Source organism: Megascapheus bottae, chromosome 9 (assembly GCF_031878675.1).
Source record: "Megascapheus bottae isolate mThoBot1 chromosome 9, mThoBot2.hap1, whole genome shotgun sequence".
Classification (NCBI taxonomy): domain Eukaryota; kingdom Metazoa; phylum Chordata; class Mammalia; order Rodentia; family Geomyidae; genus Megascapheus; species Megascapheus bottae.
The window spans coordinates 26,308,919-26,324,020 of record NC_143517.1 but is presented as its reverse complement, the minus strand read 5'-3'; the positions used below and the strand labels follow the sequence as shown (position 1 = coordinate 26,324,020).

Sequence of the window (15,102 nt, the reverse complement as noted above, 5' to 3'; positions counted from 1 at the left end):
TGAGATCTGAGGATCAAGGTTCAAAGCTAGCCTGGGCACTAAAGACCTTGAGACTCTTATCTCCAATTAACCACTAGAAAACTGGAAGTGGCACTCTGGCTCAATGGGTAGGGTGGTAGCCTTGTGCTGAAGAGCTCAGGAACAGAGCCCAGGCCTGACGAAGGAAAGGAGGGAGGGAGGGAGGGAGGAAGGGAGGAAGGAAGGAAGGCAGACAAAAGAAAAATAATCATTTTGCAAATCTATAGTTAATGATTTGAGCTGCCTTCAGACCCTATCAAGCCCTTAAGACATTATTTTGGAAATGAACTTTACAATTTGGGGGACAGGAGAGCCAAAGGAGAGGGAAAGCTGGAGAAAATGAGGGAGGGGGTAACACATGTTGTTAAGAACCATGTTCATTTCCTTACTAATGTAACTGTAACGCCTCTTACAATTTTAAAAAATTGAAACCTTAATGGATAGAATGAAAAAAATCAGATGGGCACGGTGGCTCATGCCTATAATCCTAACTACTCAGGAGGCTGAGATCTGAGGATCAAAGTTCAAAGCCAGCCTGAGCACAAAAGGACCTGAGACTCTTATCTACAATTAACCTTTAGAAAATGGGAAGTGGGGCTTGGCTCGAGGGTAGGGCTGTAGCTTTGAGCTGAAGAGCTCAGGGACAGTGCCCAGCCAAGCTCAAGCAACATGACCCACAAAAAAAAAAAAAAGAAAAAATAATTTGGTACATGAGTAGACAAACACATATACTTTTTGTGTGCTTCTCATTTACTACCCCAGCTTTTCTTTGTATGACCTGAGAATGATGTTATAACTATCCAAATGGCCCTTGACAGACAAAAGGTCCTACCTTTGCTCAGATCTTCAAAGAAAAAATTTAAATTACCTAAGGATAAATAGAAATTAATCCTACCATTCTCCTAGTGGTAGGTAAGTGGGAATGTTACTTTCTTAGAGTATTTTCCCTCCCCCTACCCCCTCCCAATCATCTTTTTTTTCCCCTTTCCCTTCTCCATTTCAAACAAACATATAAACAATATACCAGGTAACAGTAACCACATAAGATTAACTAAGGGGAATAAAAGAGAAAAGAAATATCTGCACGTATTACATTGGGAACAACAAGATAAACCTCTTGTTTCCATATCGTAGGGTTCATTTTGTTCGGTTTCATCCTGTATGAACATGTGTACTTAGCTTCTGAGTTCTTGTGATCCTCTGCTAGGAGAGGATCTAGACGATCTTCACCATTTTCTAGGCTCAATGTACTCACATGTACCAAGTTGACGGAAAAGGAAAACAAAATTATAGAAAGTACTCCTATTGCTTAATTTCTTTGGTTTTCTTTCTCCGTGCCTTATTTCTACCTATATTTCATGGGTTTAAATAATAATAATAAAACCCACCACCAGTGGCTCACACCTGTGGTCCTAGCTACTCAGAAGGCTGAGATCTGAGGATCGAGGTTTAACGCCAGCTCAGACAAGAAAGTCTGTGAGACTCATATCTCCAGTTAACCACCAGAAAACCGGAAGTGGTGCTATGGCTCAAGAGTAGAGTACTAGCTTGAGGTGAAGAGCTCAGGGACAGCACTCAGGACCAGAGTTCAAGCCCCAAAACTGACAAAAAATAAATTAATTAATAATAGAATAGAATAAGTCACATGATCCCACCTGGGGGAAGTAAAGTCCTCAAACTCCCCACAACATCTGTAAAGAAGATATATAATTCTTCGGTGAACAAATTCTTTCTGTATATTTTGCTTTATTCTCTACATTCCATTCTCTTTAAAGGCAACTACCACTGTCTATATGGAGAATATACATTAAGGTTTTATATTTTTAATATCATGTATAAATCCATAAATAGCATATGTTACTTCCTATGTGTTTTGTTTAAAGCATTTATCTTTAAGCATTTCATTTTATATATTATCTTGTAGCATTTTAACTCAACATTGTTTTTCAAATTGTATTGTGTCTATACTGAAATCTGTTTAATTCACTTTTAACTCACTATATACATATAGACCAAGTTTCTATTTTATTAGACTCTACCAAATTATTCTTCTAAGTTATTCAGTTTACCCCACTAAATTTTATGACACTTCCAGTTTTGTCACAAACAAAACTTTGGAGTTTTTATAGACTTTTTTTTATTTTGACAGTGTGAGAGATATTACCATTTCCCCTTTCCAAATTACTGTAAACATCAAACATCCTTGGCTGATCTGTTGGCCAATTCATCCAAAATGAAAAAAGAAATCCTGATATTTACACCACTAAATAACTGAAATAAGTCAGGCACAGAAAGCCAAATACTGAACAATCTTGCATATGGGATTTAGTAAATTGAGCAGAACAGTGCTTAAGAATGGCCCAGAGGGCCAGGAGTTTAGCCTAGTGGTAGAGTGCTTTCCTACCATGCACAAAGACCCGGATTTGATTCCTCCGTACCACATACATAGAAAAAAGCCAGAAGTGGTGCTGAGGATCAAGTGGTAGAGCTCTAGCCTTAAGAAAGTCCAAGGACAGTGCTCAGGCCCTGAGCTCAAGCCAGAACTGGCAAAAAAGAAAAGAAAAGAAAAAGTGGCCAAGAATGGCAAGGGGAAGAAGAGGAGTACAAAGGATTAATCAACTGTTACTAAGATAAAGTTAGATAAGAGAAAGAAAGTTAGGGTAACTGTTGCACAGTAGATAACTACAGATAACAGTTATATACTATATTTTCAAATTAAAAAAAGAATTTTAAGGCTTTTATCACAAATAAATTATAAATGCTTACAATATACAAATGTTTTGAACATTATATAGTACATCATGTTATAAAACTATCATTAATATGTAAGGCATCATTAAAATATAAAAATATTTTTACTGGGGCTGAGAGTTCAACCTAGTGGTAGAATGCTTGCCTACCATGTATAAAGACCCCAGTTCAATTCCTTGGTACCACATACACAGAAAAAGCTGGAAGTTGTGCTATTGTTCAAAGGGAAGAACTCTACCCTTGAGAAAGCCCAGGAAAGTGCCCAGACCCTGAGTTTGAGCCCCAAGACTGGCAAACAACACACACACACACACACACACACATATGTACACACACACACATATATATATTTGTGTCATTTTTATAAAGCCAGAAAAATTAATTTTTATTAAAGAATTTATTAACATTGATTTTACCTCATATTTCAGATTACGTGTTTAACAAACAAGTATTCAAGAAGTGGTATGGCAGAATGGTAGGGAAGGTCAGTTTTCAGTTCTTTAAGAAACCTCCACACTGCTTTTCAGAGTGGCTGAACTAGTCTACATTCCCACCAGCAGTGTAGTAGGGTTTCTTTTTCTCCACAACCCCGCCAGCAACTGTCATTGTCTGAGTTCAAAATCTTGGCCATTCTTATTGGGGTAAGGTGGTATCTTAGGGTTGTTTTTATTTGCATTTTCTGTATGATAAACATTTTCTCATATGCTGGAAAAATAAAATTTTATACAGCCAAGTACCTCCATTATTTTACTTTTTAGTTGCTAAGATTACCATCTTAATCATGGACCCTAAGTTCTTTTGACACTCTTCTCATCACAGAGGTCATATTGCCTCATGAATCTGGATTATATGACTCTTGAGAAGATAGCAGAGGAGTATTGTGACATATTTAGGGCCAAGGCTTTAAAAAACAGGCAGCTAGTAAGTGAAGTAAGCCAGACCCAAAAAAACATAGGCTCAATGGTTTTCCTCATTTGTAATAATTAGTACACACCTAGCAGACTCTCCTAGCAGAGAATTATAATAGCTCAAAACCTAGATATGTAAGGCCATATAGGATGAGGCTAAATGAAAGGATCTCCAGGATATGGAAACAAGAGCTTTATATTATGTGACTGTTGTTCTTAATGTACTATGTTATTTCTCTTCTCTTTTGTTACCCTTTGGTTAATCTCATATTGCTACAGTGTCTGACTTTGTTACCTGGTATATTGTATATACATTTGCTTGTTTATTTGAAATAGAAAGGGAAGGGTGGAAAACAAGATGATTGGGAGAGGGTGGGGGAAAAGAAATAGGGACAAAAACATGAGAAGGGTTATCAGTGTGTGAGAAGTAATGCACCTACTATCTTGCTAGGCAAGCACTCTACCACTAGGCCAAACTCCCAGCCCCTAGCTACTTCTTATAACCTCTTTATTAAATTTCAATGAAAGCAAATCTCAGATAATACATGTAGTGTTGCACATAGAGTTTGCTAGTTAACAAGCAGGCAAGGCTGTTCTTGGAACCTGAGAAACCGCATCTTATGATCCTAAGATGCTGGGATCACATCTCTTAGAAAAGGACTCATTTAGGAGCAACCTACTTCCTTCATAACCAACAACACACAAAGGGAGTTTTCCACATCCCACATCTAGATATGGAAATAATCATATTAAGGGAAAACGTGGAGCAAGGGAAAAGCAGCCATGCATCCTTCTAGTGAATTTCTATTATGAAAAGATGGACCAAATCTTTAATTTTCAGACCTCATGTTCAAGATTTCTTACTGTTTCTTGAAATTTAATGAAAAAGAACTACTTATATAATGATGTTGCTTCCATATATTGAATGTTCAACAATTGAAATATCAGAAACAATATCCTGGGATAAAACAATTTAGAAGTATTATGCGTTGTCTATAGAAATCTGCTGTATTTCTTTGCTTCACCTCTGATAGTTATAGTCATATAGTACACTCCACAGCAGTATGCAGACAAGCAGCTGTCTTCACAGCCATTGCCAGTACTGAAGAGTTTTCTAGTCTTTTAACACTTTTCTTTCATCTGTAAGGACAGGCAAAGGCAGCTGTTGTGTATTGGTGTAGGGTTGGCATGGATTGCTAAGGCAGCTGCTAGACTTACTTCACAGCTGGAGGAATCACACCGGTATCAATGAAATTTCAAATGAAATAGACTACAAGGACTCCTTAATTTGGGCCACTTAAATATAGATAATTCATGGAAGGACATTCATATACTTCTGAACTTGCTGCTGGCTTTTCTGATTCTTTTTCTTCTTGATTTTTAAAACATCCTTTAGTATCTTCCCTTTCTGATTTAGAAGGACATACAACCTGATTGTTTATTTTATTCAAAAGTAAACCACATTTTTAAATTTCATTTCATCTCTAGAGGCTTTTATTTCTTGAATTTGCTGTTAGATTATTTTTAAATATTTTACTTAAGGGAATGGGATTTTTTTAAGCAATCTGAAGACTAGCTTAATTAAATTTAAGTGATAAAAATTTTAAAAATGCATACTCGTCTAGTGTTCCCCCAGATACCAATTTTGAACAAATCACAGAAAAACTTACATTCCTAAGAGTTCTCAGTTCCCATTGACCTCATAACAACCAACTCCAGATTCTCAAACTGATCTCACTTTACTTTTGAAAAGGTTATGAAAGCATCCACGGAACATGCCTGTAATCCTAACTAATTAGTTGGCTGAGATTGGGAGATTTGAGACCCTGTCTCAATCAACAGCTGGACACAGTGGCACATATTTGCTGTCCAAGCTACCATTGGAAGCCTAAAATAGGCAAATTGTAGTCTAGGTGTCTGTCCAGGTAAGAAACAAAACTGTCTCAAACACAAGCATTTTTTTTTAAAAGAAAAAAAGGAAAGATAAAGAGACTGAGGCCATAGTTTGGAGGAAGAGAGGCAGCCTAATAAGCGGAGTCCCTGAGTTCAAATCTCAGTACCAATATCAAAAAAGAAAGAAACTGAGTTATCTTGTGGTAATTAACTATAAAGCAGCATAGATGACAGGTTGTGAATGTCCTGAAATTGTGACTTTATTTTCACAGATAACAGTCCTGGTCAGCAGTAGAGTCTGTACAATCTCTGTTACTGTCCTATTAATCCACTTTTCTCCTAGCCAAACTATTATCCATGAATCTCCTTGATCAGATCAGTAGTGTTCTCATTTCTACACTGCAGACTTAAGTTCATTGTATTGAGATATCTTGTTCATTTAGTAGGAGATTTTGCATTGCCACTGGGAGGTCTGAACTGAGTCTCACATCTTCAGGTTCAGTATTTGATTTAGCTTCTTTAACTTCCTAGACATAATCTGCTATCTGTGACAACTTAAATGTATGTGCTGTAATTTACCTTCTTCTACAGCACCTGGTCACATCATTAGCATAAAGATGAAAAATATTTTTTAATCTTTATTTTTTTTCTCCCTTACTTACAAGATTTCAACCACACCTCTACTGTGTAAGATACACATACCTGTCTTCTCATTAGATCTGAATAAGTTGCTGAAACAATTTTCTGTTTCATAAGAACTGCCAGGGTGCGTTTGAACATTTAAAACCTAACTTGAGTTCATTTGCAACTTCTTAATTCATGCTAGGTAATTTGGATAAATTAATAATTATTAGTACTTCTGAAATATTGAAAGCTTTTTTGTATAGCATTATGGTGGTTTAGAACTAGGGGCAGAAGATTTGAAATGGTAGTTTCTCAAAGACCCCTAAGAGTAAGTTTTTACTCTTTTGTTTTGTTCGGCAGATGCCATTGTTTTCAATAATTGCTTAAGCTGGAGAAATGAGCTAAAGCTCTCCATCTGGTTTTGAGATTGCACAAATAAAATGTTATATACAAGAATAATAGATAGGGCTGGGAGCATGGCCCAGTGGTAGAGTGCTTACCTAGTATGCATGAAGACCAGGGTTGGAGTCATTGATACCACATACGTAGAAAAAGCAGGAAGTGGTCAGGCATGGTGGCTCTTGCCTGTAATCCTAGCTGCTCAGGAGGCTGAGATCTGAGGATCAAGGTTCAAAGCCAGTCCAGGCACAAAAGGACCTGAGACTCTTATCTCCAATTTGCCTCTAGAAAACGAAAGTGGGGCTTGGCTCACAGGTGGAACAATAAACCTAGAGCTGAAGAGCTCAGGGACAATGCCCGAGTTCAAGCCCCATGACTAACAAAAAAAAAAAAAAAAAGCAAGAAGTGTTACTGTGGCTCAAGTGATGGAGCACTAGCCTTGAGGAAAGCCCAAAGAGAGTGCTCAGGCTCTGACTCTAAACCTTAGGCCTGGCAAAAAAAAAATAAAAAATAAATAATAATAGAGGGTATGGAGGGGCCAATAGTGTAACAACCTAGTGGTCGTTGACCTAGCAAGCATAAAGCCCTAGGTTTGATTCCTCAGTATCACATACACAGAAAAAGTCAGAAATGGTGCTGTGGCTCAAGTGGTAGAGTGCTAGCCTTGATAAAGCTCAAGGACAGTGTCCAGGCCCTGAATTCAAGCCCTAAGACTGGCAAAAGAAAAAAAAAAAGAGGATATGGAAAACAATTGTTAGATATTTGTATTATTTGAAACATCCTCCATTGCTAATCTAGAGGAATGGAGGGAGACTGACCAGTGAGTAGAATAAGATATGCAGCATTTAGAATCCAAGAAGAGCTGAAAGATTTGAGGGTTTCCATTCATTTTTCCAAATGATTAAATTATAAAGTAGCTATTAAAGATTACATGTCTCATTTTTTCGTAAAGATAGATCCTTTCTAGGGTTAAGACTGAGGTCCCTCTAATCTGATTTGATATTTCAATTTTATTTTTCAGCATAGACTGAGATTACTGACTTGTCTATTGGTGAGAAAAGGGAATTACATGTATTAAAAATGATTGCTTCCTTTTAGGTATTTCAATACCAAGGTCCAAAAAATAATGAAATGAAAATCAATGTTGTATGCTTCGTTGCTTTTTCATGTGTGAGAAAACTCAACAATTCTTTCTACCCCAAGGGTACTATAGATTGCTCCTACTGTCAATACTTTCTCTATTTCTTTTGTTTAGTACAATACACCTCCTTGTTCCTTTTTTTGAGAGTGATGGTAGAATTTCACCCACCACTTAAAATGGAGACCATGCATTGTTTGGAAAAGTTGGCTTTGAAAAAATGTAGTTTAAATCTAAGTGAATTATCACCTAGGTTGTGTGTCTACCTAAACCAGCAACTGGATACTGTGGGAAAGCCCCAGTACTGTTGGGGATGGTGAAAAAGAATAAATCTCCTGGCTGGCTTCTTTGAGCCATATAGGCAGGTCGTCTTAGTAACTTGTCTCTCATTCTTTCTAAATGTATATCCCATCCTGTAACACAGGTATCAAGAGGAAGATTTATTAGAGGAAATTAAGAAATAATTTCTTACCAGTCATTTCTATATTTTTATTTCCTGAAGGAGTAAACAGGGTTCATTTTGTTAGCTAATGTATGATATAAAAGTATTAAATGAATTTTAACACAAAGGACCAGATATATGAAATAATGCTTCAGTCATCTAGAATTAAATTCTTATACTTGGCAGCTCTCCAGGACAAAGGAGATCTTACCACATTGCTTAATATTCATCTTGCCTGAAAGAATCAGAATTGTCTGGAGATGAGGCCCACAATTCACCCTCAGCATACCCCCCAACTACTTCAAATGTTCAGTAAAAATGAAGAACCTTGGTTTTGACCAACACAAAGAACTCCATTAATTCTCACTGATATGTATTTCCTAGTTTGACTGTCTGATTTCTCAGAAGAGAGATTAGGGATGGTTTGCTTCCAAAAACCATATAGGAAGTTGCTGTACCAGAATAGTAACATGTGGAATGAGACACTTAGTGAAACTTCCATATTGGAATATTTAATAACAGATTTTCTTTTAATTGAGACATGATAGTTATACACATTTGTGGTATATAAGGCTTCAATTCTAGTATACACTGCAGTGAGTAACTTGGGCTAACTTTATTATTTTGTGAGAATTCAGAAATCTTCTTTTAGTTATTTTGAAATGTACAATAAATTGTTACTAAGTATAATCACCCTACGTGTGTGTGTGTGTGTGTGTGTGTGTGTGTGTGTGTGTGTGTGTGTGTGTGTGTATGTGTATTGTGGGGCTTGAACTCAGGGTCTAGGTGCCATCCTTGGGCTTTTTTGTACTCAAGGCTAGCTCTCTACCAATTGAGCCACAGCACCATTTCCTGGTTTTTTGAGTGGTTAATTGGAGATAGAGACTCATGTAGACTTTTCTGCCCAGACTGGCTTTGAACCGCTGTCCTTAGGTCTCAGCCTCCTGAGTAACTAGGATTATAGGTGTGAACCACTGGTGCCCAGCTTTCTCCCTTACTTTTTTTTTTTTTCTTTGTATGTGGCACCAAGGAATTGAACCCGGGTCTTCGTGCATGCTAGGCAAGCACTCTACCACTAGGCCAAACTCCCAGCCCTCTCTCTTACTTTTTAACAGAATATCAGAATGCATTCCTCCCATCTATCAATAACCTTGTACTTATTGACCAAAATCTCCACTATCTTCTTCCATCCACCTCTTCAACCTCTAGAAGCTACCATTCTATTCTTAATTTGAATGCCATCAGTGTTTGTAGATTATACTATGCAAGAGATCATGTGATACTGTTATCTGTGTCTGGCTTCTTTCATTTAACATTATGTTCTCCAGGCTTGTTTGTTTGTCATATATGACAGGATTTCATCCTTTTGATCTCTAAAATAATAATTGGATTTGTGTAGTTATATGTGGCTCAGGAGAAGTTTTTTCACTTGAAATTTAGTAATAGTAATTCCACCTTTAAAGTTGTGTGAGAATAAGTTAATAATAGGAACATGCTCACATCTGTACCTTGATAGTACAGCATTCAGACTTCACTAGATAGGTAAGCACTCCCCCAGTCATGTTTAGTCAGTAATTATATCAAAAGGAAGCTGTTCATCCTTTAAAGAATGTATTACTGTCAATGGATCTCATCTATTGAGTTTATTCTTCTGCTTTTAATTTTAATTGAGAATGTTATTTGGTAATATCACACATACACATACACACACACACACACACACACGGGGGGGAATTAATTTCTAGAAAGAAACTTTTTTAAAAACATAACATGAACTCTGTGTACTTTGAGGAATCTTGATAACAAACTAACTTCCTTCTTAGCACTTTTCCACAGCTTCTTTGTAATTGTTAGTGGTAGAATGGATGTCATACCATGAAAAGTAGAAATAAGTTGTCCACATTTTCCTGGAGGAATTGAAATTTTATTATTTCCCATTTATTTCATGTCTAACAATAATTACATTCACAAAAACACAATTATAAATGAGGCTATGGCTCAATGGTCATAACCTTTGAGCTAAAGAGCTCAGAGACAATGCCCAGGCTCAGAGTTCAAATCCCATGACCGACAAACCAAACAAAAAAAACTCACACAATTATAGAAATTATAATTACTTGTTAATATTCTCCCTAAAAATTGAAATACAAATCACATGGTATGGTTTTTCCGGCTATGAAAATTAGCATCAGTTAATATAACTATACCTTCATTGTACTTTTTAAGCTATATAATAATTAAGGTAACTCACACATGTAATACTACTTAGAGAGGCAAACCCATGAGTTTTTTTTAAATTGTTGGGATAATGTGTAGAGGGGTTACAGTAGTAGGTGCATTACTTCTCACACATTGATACCCCTTCTCACGTTTTTGTCCCCATTTCCCTTCCCCCACCCCCTCCAAATCACTCCTTCCCAATCATCTTGTTTTCCCCCTTCCCTTTCCTATTTCAGATAAACAAAATAAACATATGTACAATATACCAGGTAACAAAGTCAGATACAGTAACAATATGAGATTAACCATAAGGGCAAAAAATAGAAGAGAAAAAACATAATACATTAAGAACAACAATTACACAAGATAAAGCTCTTATTTCTATGCCCTAGAGTTCCTTTCATTTAGTCTTATCCTATATGACCTTATGTACCTAGGTTTTGAGCTGTTTTAATCCTCTGCTAGGACAGTCCTAGATGTGTACTAATTATTACAAATGAGGGAAACCATTGAGCCTATATTCCTTTGGGTCTGGCTTACTTCACTTAATATGATTTTTTCCAAGTCTTTCCATTTCCTTACGAATGGGGTGTTGTCATTCTTTCTGATGGGAGCATAGAATTCCATTGTGTATAAGTACCACATCCTCTTGATCCAGTCATCTACTGAGGGGCATCTGGGTTGGTTCCGTATCTTCCCTATGGTAAATAATGCAGCAATGAACATCGTTGTGCTAGTGGCTTTAGTATCTCATTGTTTCTGAACATTTGGGTAAATGCCAAGGAGTAGAATTGTTAGGTCATATGGGAACTCTATATTTAGTCTTTTGAGGAATCACCAGTTTTTATTGTCTCTAGTCCCTTAAGATTTTGTACTGACTCTATCTTCTCGTTTGTTTCATTACAGCTTTCAAGTGAAATTTAACATGATTTTCAAGTGAACAATATTTGAAAATCCAGGAAAATGTTAATATATTTGAGAAGAAATTAGCTATCTTCATTTCTTTACCATAACAGATTAAATTTTACCCTTTGTCTAACAGGCAATTAATGCAGGGACCATTTTCTTCTTTGTTATAAAGCTAAGAGCACATTTCTTCTAAAATAGAAATATATTATCATACCACCATGTGGTAATGCGAGTGCCACGTTTCTTCTTTCAAAGTAAGTGCAGATCATTTTTTTAAAAAGTGAATGCTGGAAGAAAAAAAAAAGTAAGTTGCCATCATGTATTGTTTTAAATCTGCTACTTTCACTTAATGGCTGTATGGCAAGCATTTTCTTTTTATTACATGCTCTCTCCTTTTTTATGTCAGTACTGGGGTTTGAACTTGGAGCTTGCTTGGCAGATAGTTTACTTCTTTCACCTGGTCTGAAGAAGCATCTGAAACGACCCCTTCAGAACTTATCAACTGATGCATTTTTTATTTTTTTGGTTTTGGTTTTGTCGGTCATGGGACTTGAACTCTGGGCATGGGCGATGTCCCTGAGGTCTTCAGCGCTCTACAACTTAAGCTACAGTGCCACTTCTGGTTTTCTGATGGTTAATTGGAGATAAGAGCCTTAGTGACTTTCCAGCTTTAAACCACAGTCCTCAGATCTCAGCCTCTTGAGTGACTAGGATCACAGGCATGAACTGCCGGGGATGCTTTTTATTGAAGGGGCCACTGTGTTGGTTCCGTACTCTCCATTCTCTTAAACCTGACAGCAGTTTTGTTAACTCAGTATTCCTTGTGTAATAGCCAACCCCCACTCCCCTCCCCGTTAGTGGATATTGAGGTTGTTCATAAGTTCATCTCTTTTGTTGATGAGTAAAATTGCTAGATTAATTAATGTAAGCATTTATATGTCAAGTTTCTTCTAGTCCATTCCTTTGCAGGTATATTTTTAAGGAAATAGTCACCGTATCATAGCAAAAATATTTAGATTTGGCCTAGCAAGTTGGCTAGGCCTGTACCTAGCTACTCAGGAGGCTGAGATCTCAGGATCAAAGTTCAAAAGTCTGGCAAGCAAGCACGGACAGCAGTATGCTGTTCCCCTATTTATCCCTAACACAGCAGGCCCCACCCCTCTGCTCAGATTGTGAGCTCGGCTTCACAATCTGCTCGCAATTGACCAGTTTGAATAGGATAAAATGTATTTATATAAGGTGATCAAAGACTGACATAAGATGAACAATACACAAGTAATCTCAAAACATACTCACACCCTGGACCATTTCTTTAATAATCTGAGATGAGTCTTAATTCCATCTTGAAGGGAGAAAAAAACCTTACTTTTCAAAAATCCTCCTTTATCCCAAAGCAGTTCTTTTCCTTAACAAGAACCTAGAGGCCAAAGGAGAAAGTTTTAAGCAACACACTCTGATAGAAAAGACACTTTTTCTTACAGGCTAAAGCAGATCAAGGTTTTAGGCTTGTAATGTGTGAGGTTTTTTCCTGATGAATTCCTCTGATCATATGTCTGTTTTTTTGTATGTCTCAATTTCTTTTGCTTCTATAAGCTAACTTATTACTGGAGGTTTAAATAAACATAAGAGGAAAGAGAATGGGGGATTTAGCTCAGTGGAAGAGCATTTGCCTGGCAAGTGCAAGGCCCTAAGTTTGGTCCTCAATTCTGCCAAACATGTGAACAAAAATTTTAAAAAATTGAGAAAAGAGGAAAAATTGTCTTGGTATAAATATCAGAAAGTGGATATTTTGATGAAGTACTAATTTTCATTGTAGATATTGTTCAGGAATGTCCTTACTCTTGAAGAGTATGTTGTAGTGTCTTAGGTAGTTGTATGACTCAACAGAGATGAAGTTCTAACAGTTGTTTTAGAAGTGGATAGCTTCTTTCCTATTGATATACCTTTAACGTCTTTGTTTTCCAGTCTTTAGCTGATTCCAAGTTTAAGTTCATATGAAATCAGAAAATAAGCTTTGTTGTTTTCAGGATTTGGACTGAAAGAAATCGAAGACAACAGATGTAATTGTTTGACTGTGGTATTAAACAAACAAACGAAAGGGCCAAAGAAGGGAATGAAAGACCATCTCCTTACCAAGCAATCACACAGTTTATTGCCTAGGAAATAAGAAAGAAAAGAAAGGAAAAGAAAGAAAAGAGGCAGTTTGTGTGCAGTGAGCACACAGATGTTCCTCTTGGCAGCCACACAGTACTAGTCAGGACTGGGGGTTTTGCCGACACAGTATGTGAGGCTTCTTTGTTGGAGACAAAGTGTTGCCTGTGGTGGGAATTGCTTCAGGGTTGGGAAAGTATCGTAATATATTGTTGAATTGCTGTGATTCTCAATAGAGACAGTACATTAAAGTAGCTTTGTGGCCTAAGGATTGTTTCAGTCAAGTTTGGCGAATAACACACTCATCTTGGTGAACTGTCTTTACAAGGTAGAGCTGGCATGGTTTGATAATCATGGAGCCTGTCCCATACTTGGGCATCAGAATTACTGTTCTAAGCATGCATTTAACAATCAATTTATTTCATGTAATTCTGCAAAAGAGTTTGTGACTGTAAAGTAAGAATTGTAACTACTTTGCAAATGGGACAATTTCTTTTTTTATAATTACCAGTGTTTTTCAGAGGTGTTCTATCTTTTTGATTTGTTTCTTAACCTATTCATTTGAAGGTAAGATTTTGTTTATTTGAAGGTAAAAAAGTTTTACGTTTTTACATTACTTGTTTTACATTCTGGCAGTTTCTTTGTGTATATGTGTAATGTTTTAGGTTTAAACATAATGGTATATTGTTTCTGAGCCTCATACCTATAATCCTAGCTACTCAGGATGCTATGATCTGAGGATCATGGTTTAAAGCCAGTCTGACCAGGAAAGTCCATGAGACTATTACTTCCAATTTAATCACCAAAAATCTAGCAGTAGAGTTGTGCCTTTGCAAACAACAGTAAGGGACAACACCCAGGCCCTTAAATCTAAGCCCCAGCATTGGCATAAAATGTAACAAATAGTAGGGGGGAGGGTAATGGGTACCAAGACATGTGAAAGGATATCAATGTATGTGAATTAATGCACCTTCTGTCTGGCAAATATCATGTAACCCTTTTACTAATTACAATTAAAAAAAAAAGAAAATAAATAAATAAATAAATAAAAATGTAACAAATAACACACACACACACAACAACAACAACAAAACCCATAGTATATTGTGAAATGTTTTAAGTATATATGTATTAATTTTCCATATGTTTTACTTGAAGTAGGGCAATTATCTGAGTTATTTACTAGATGTTAACCTACTTGTTAACTGTAACTTTAAGGACTGATGGTTTTTAGTTGTGTCTTTATCCTTCTTGATTTTTCATATAATATTTATATAAAATAATATATTCACATAATTTTGAATAGATTGTATGGCCTTTAATTGCCTCTATAAAATTCAAACATGAAAAAAAAATATCTATATATATAGATATAGATTTTTTTATTTTTTTATTTTTTTTGCCAGTCCTGGGCTGGAGCTCAGGGCCTGAGCTACCACTTGAGCCTCAGCACCACTTCCGGCTTTTTTCTATGTATGTGGTACCAAGGAATTGAACCTGGGTCTTCATGCATGCTAGGCAAGCACTTTAACTACTAGGCCAAACTCCCGGCCATGAAAAATATTTTTTAAAAAATAGTAGGGACTAGAAAGTTCCAAACCATCCATAGTTAGATTAGATTTTACACTGACATGTTCATGAAAACTAAG

At 36.5% G+C, this 15,102-nt stretch overlaps 1 protein-coding gene across 1 annotated transcript in view; it reads left to right on the top strand.

The window, feature by feature from the left end:
* The window catches only part of Mrps28 (mitochondrial ribosomal protein S28), a 111,531-nt gene that overhangs the window by 76,138 nt on the left and 20,291 nt on the right, over positions 1–15,102 (top strand). The gene's annotated exons all lie outside the window — the stretch shown is intronic.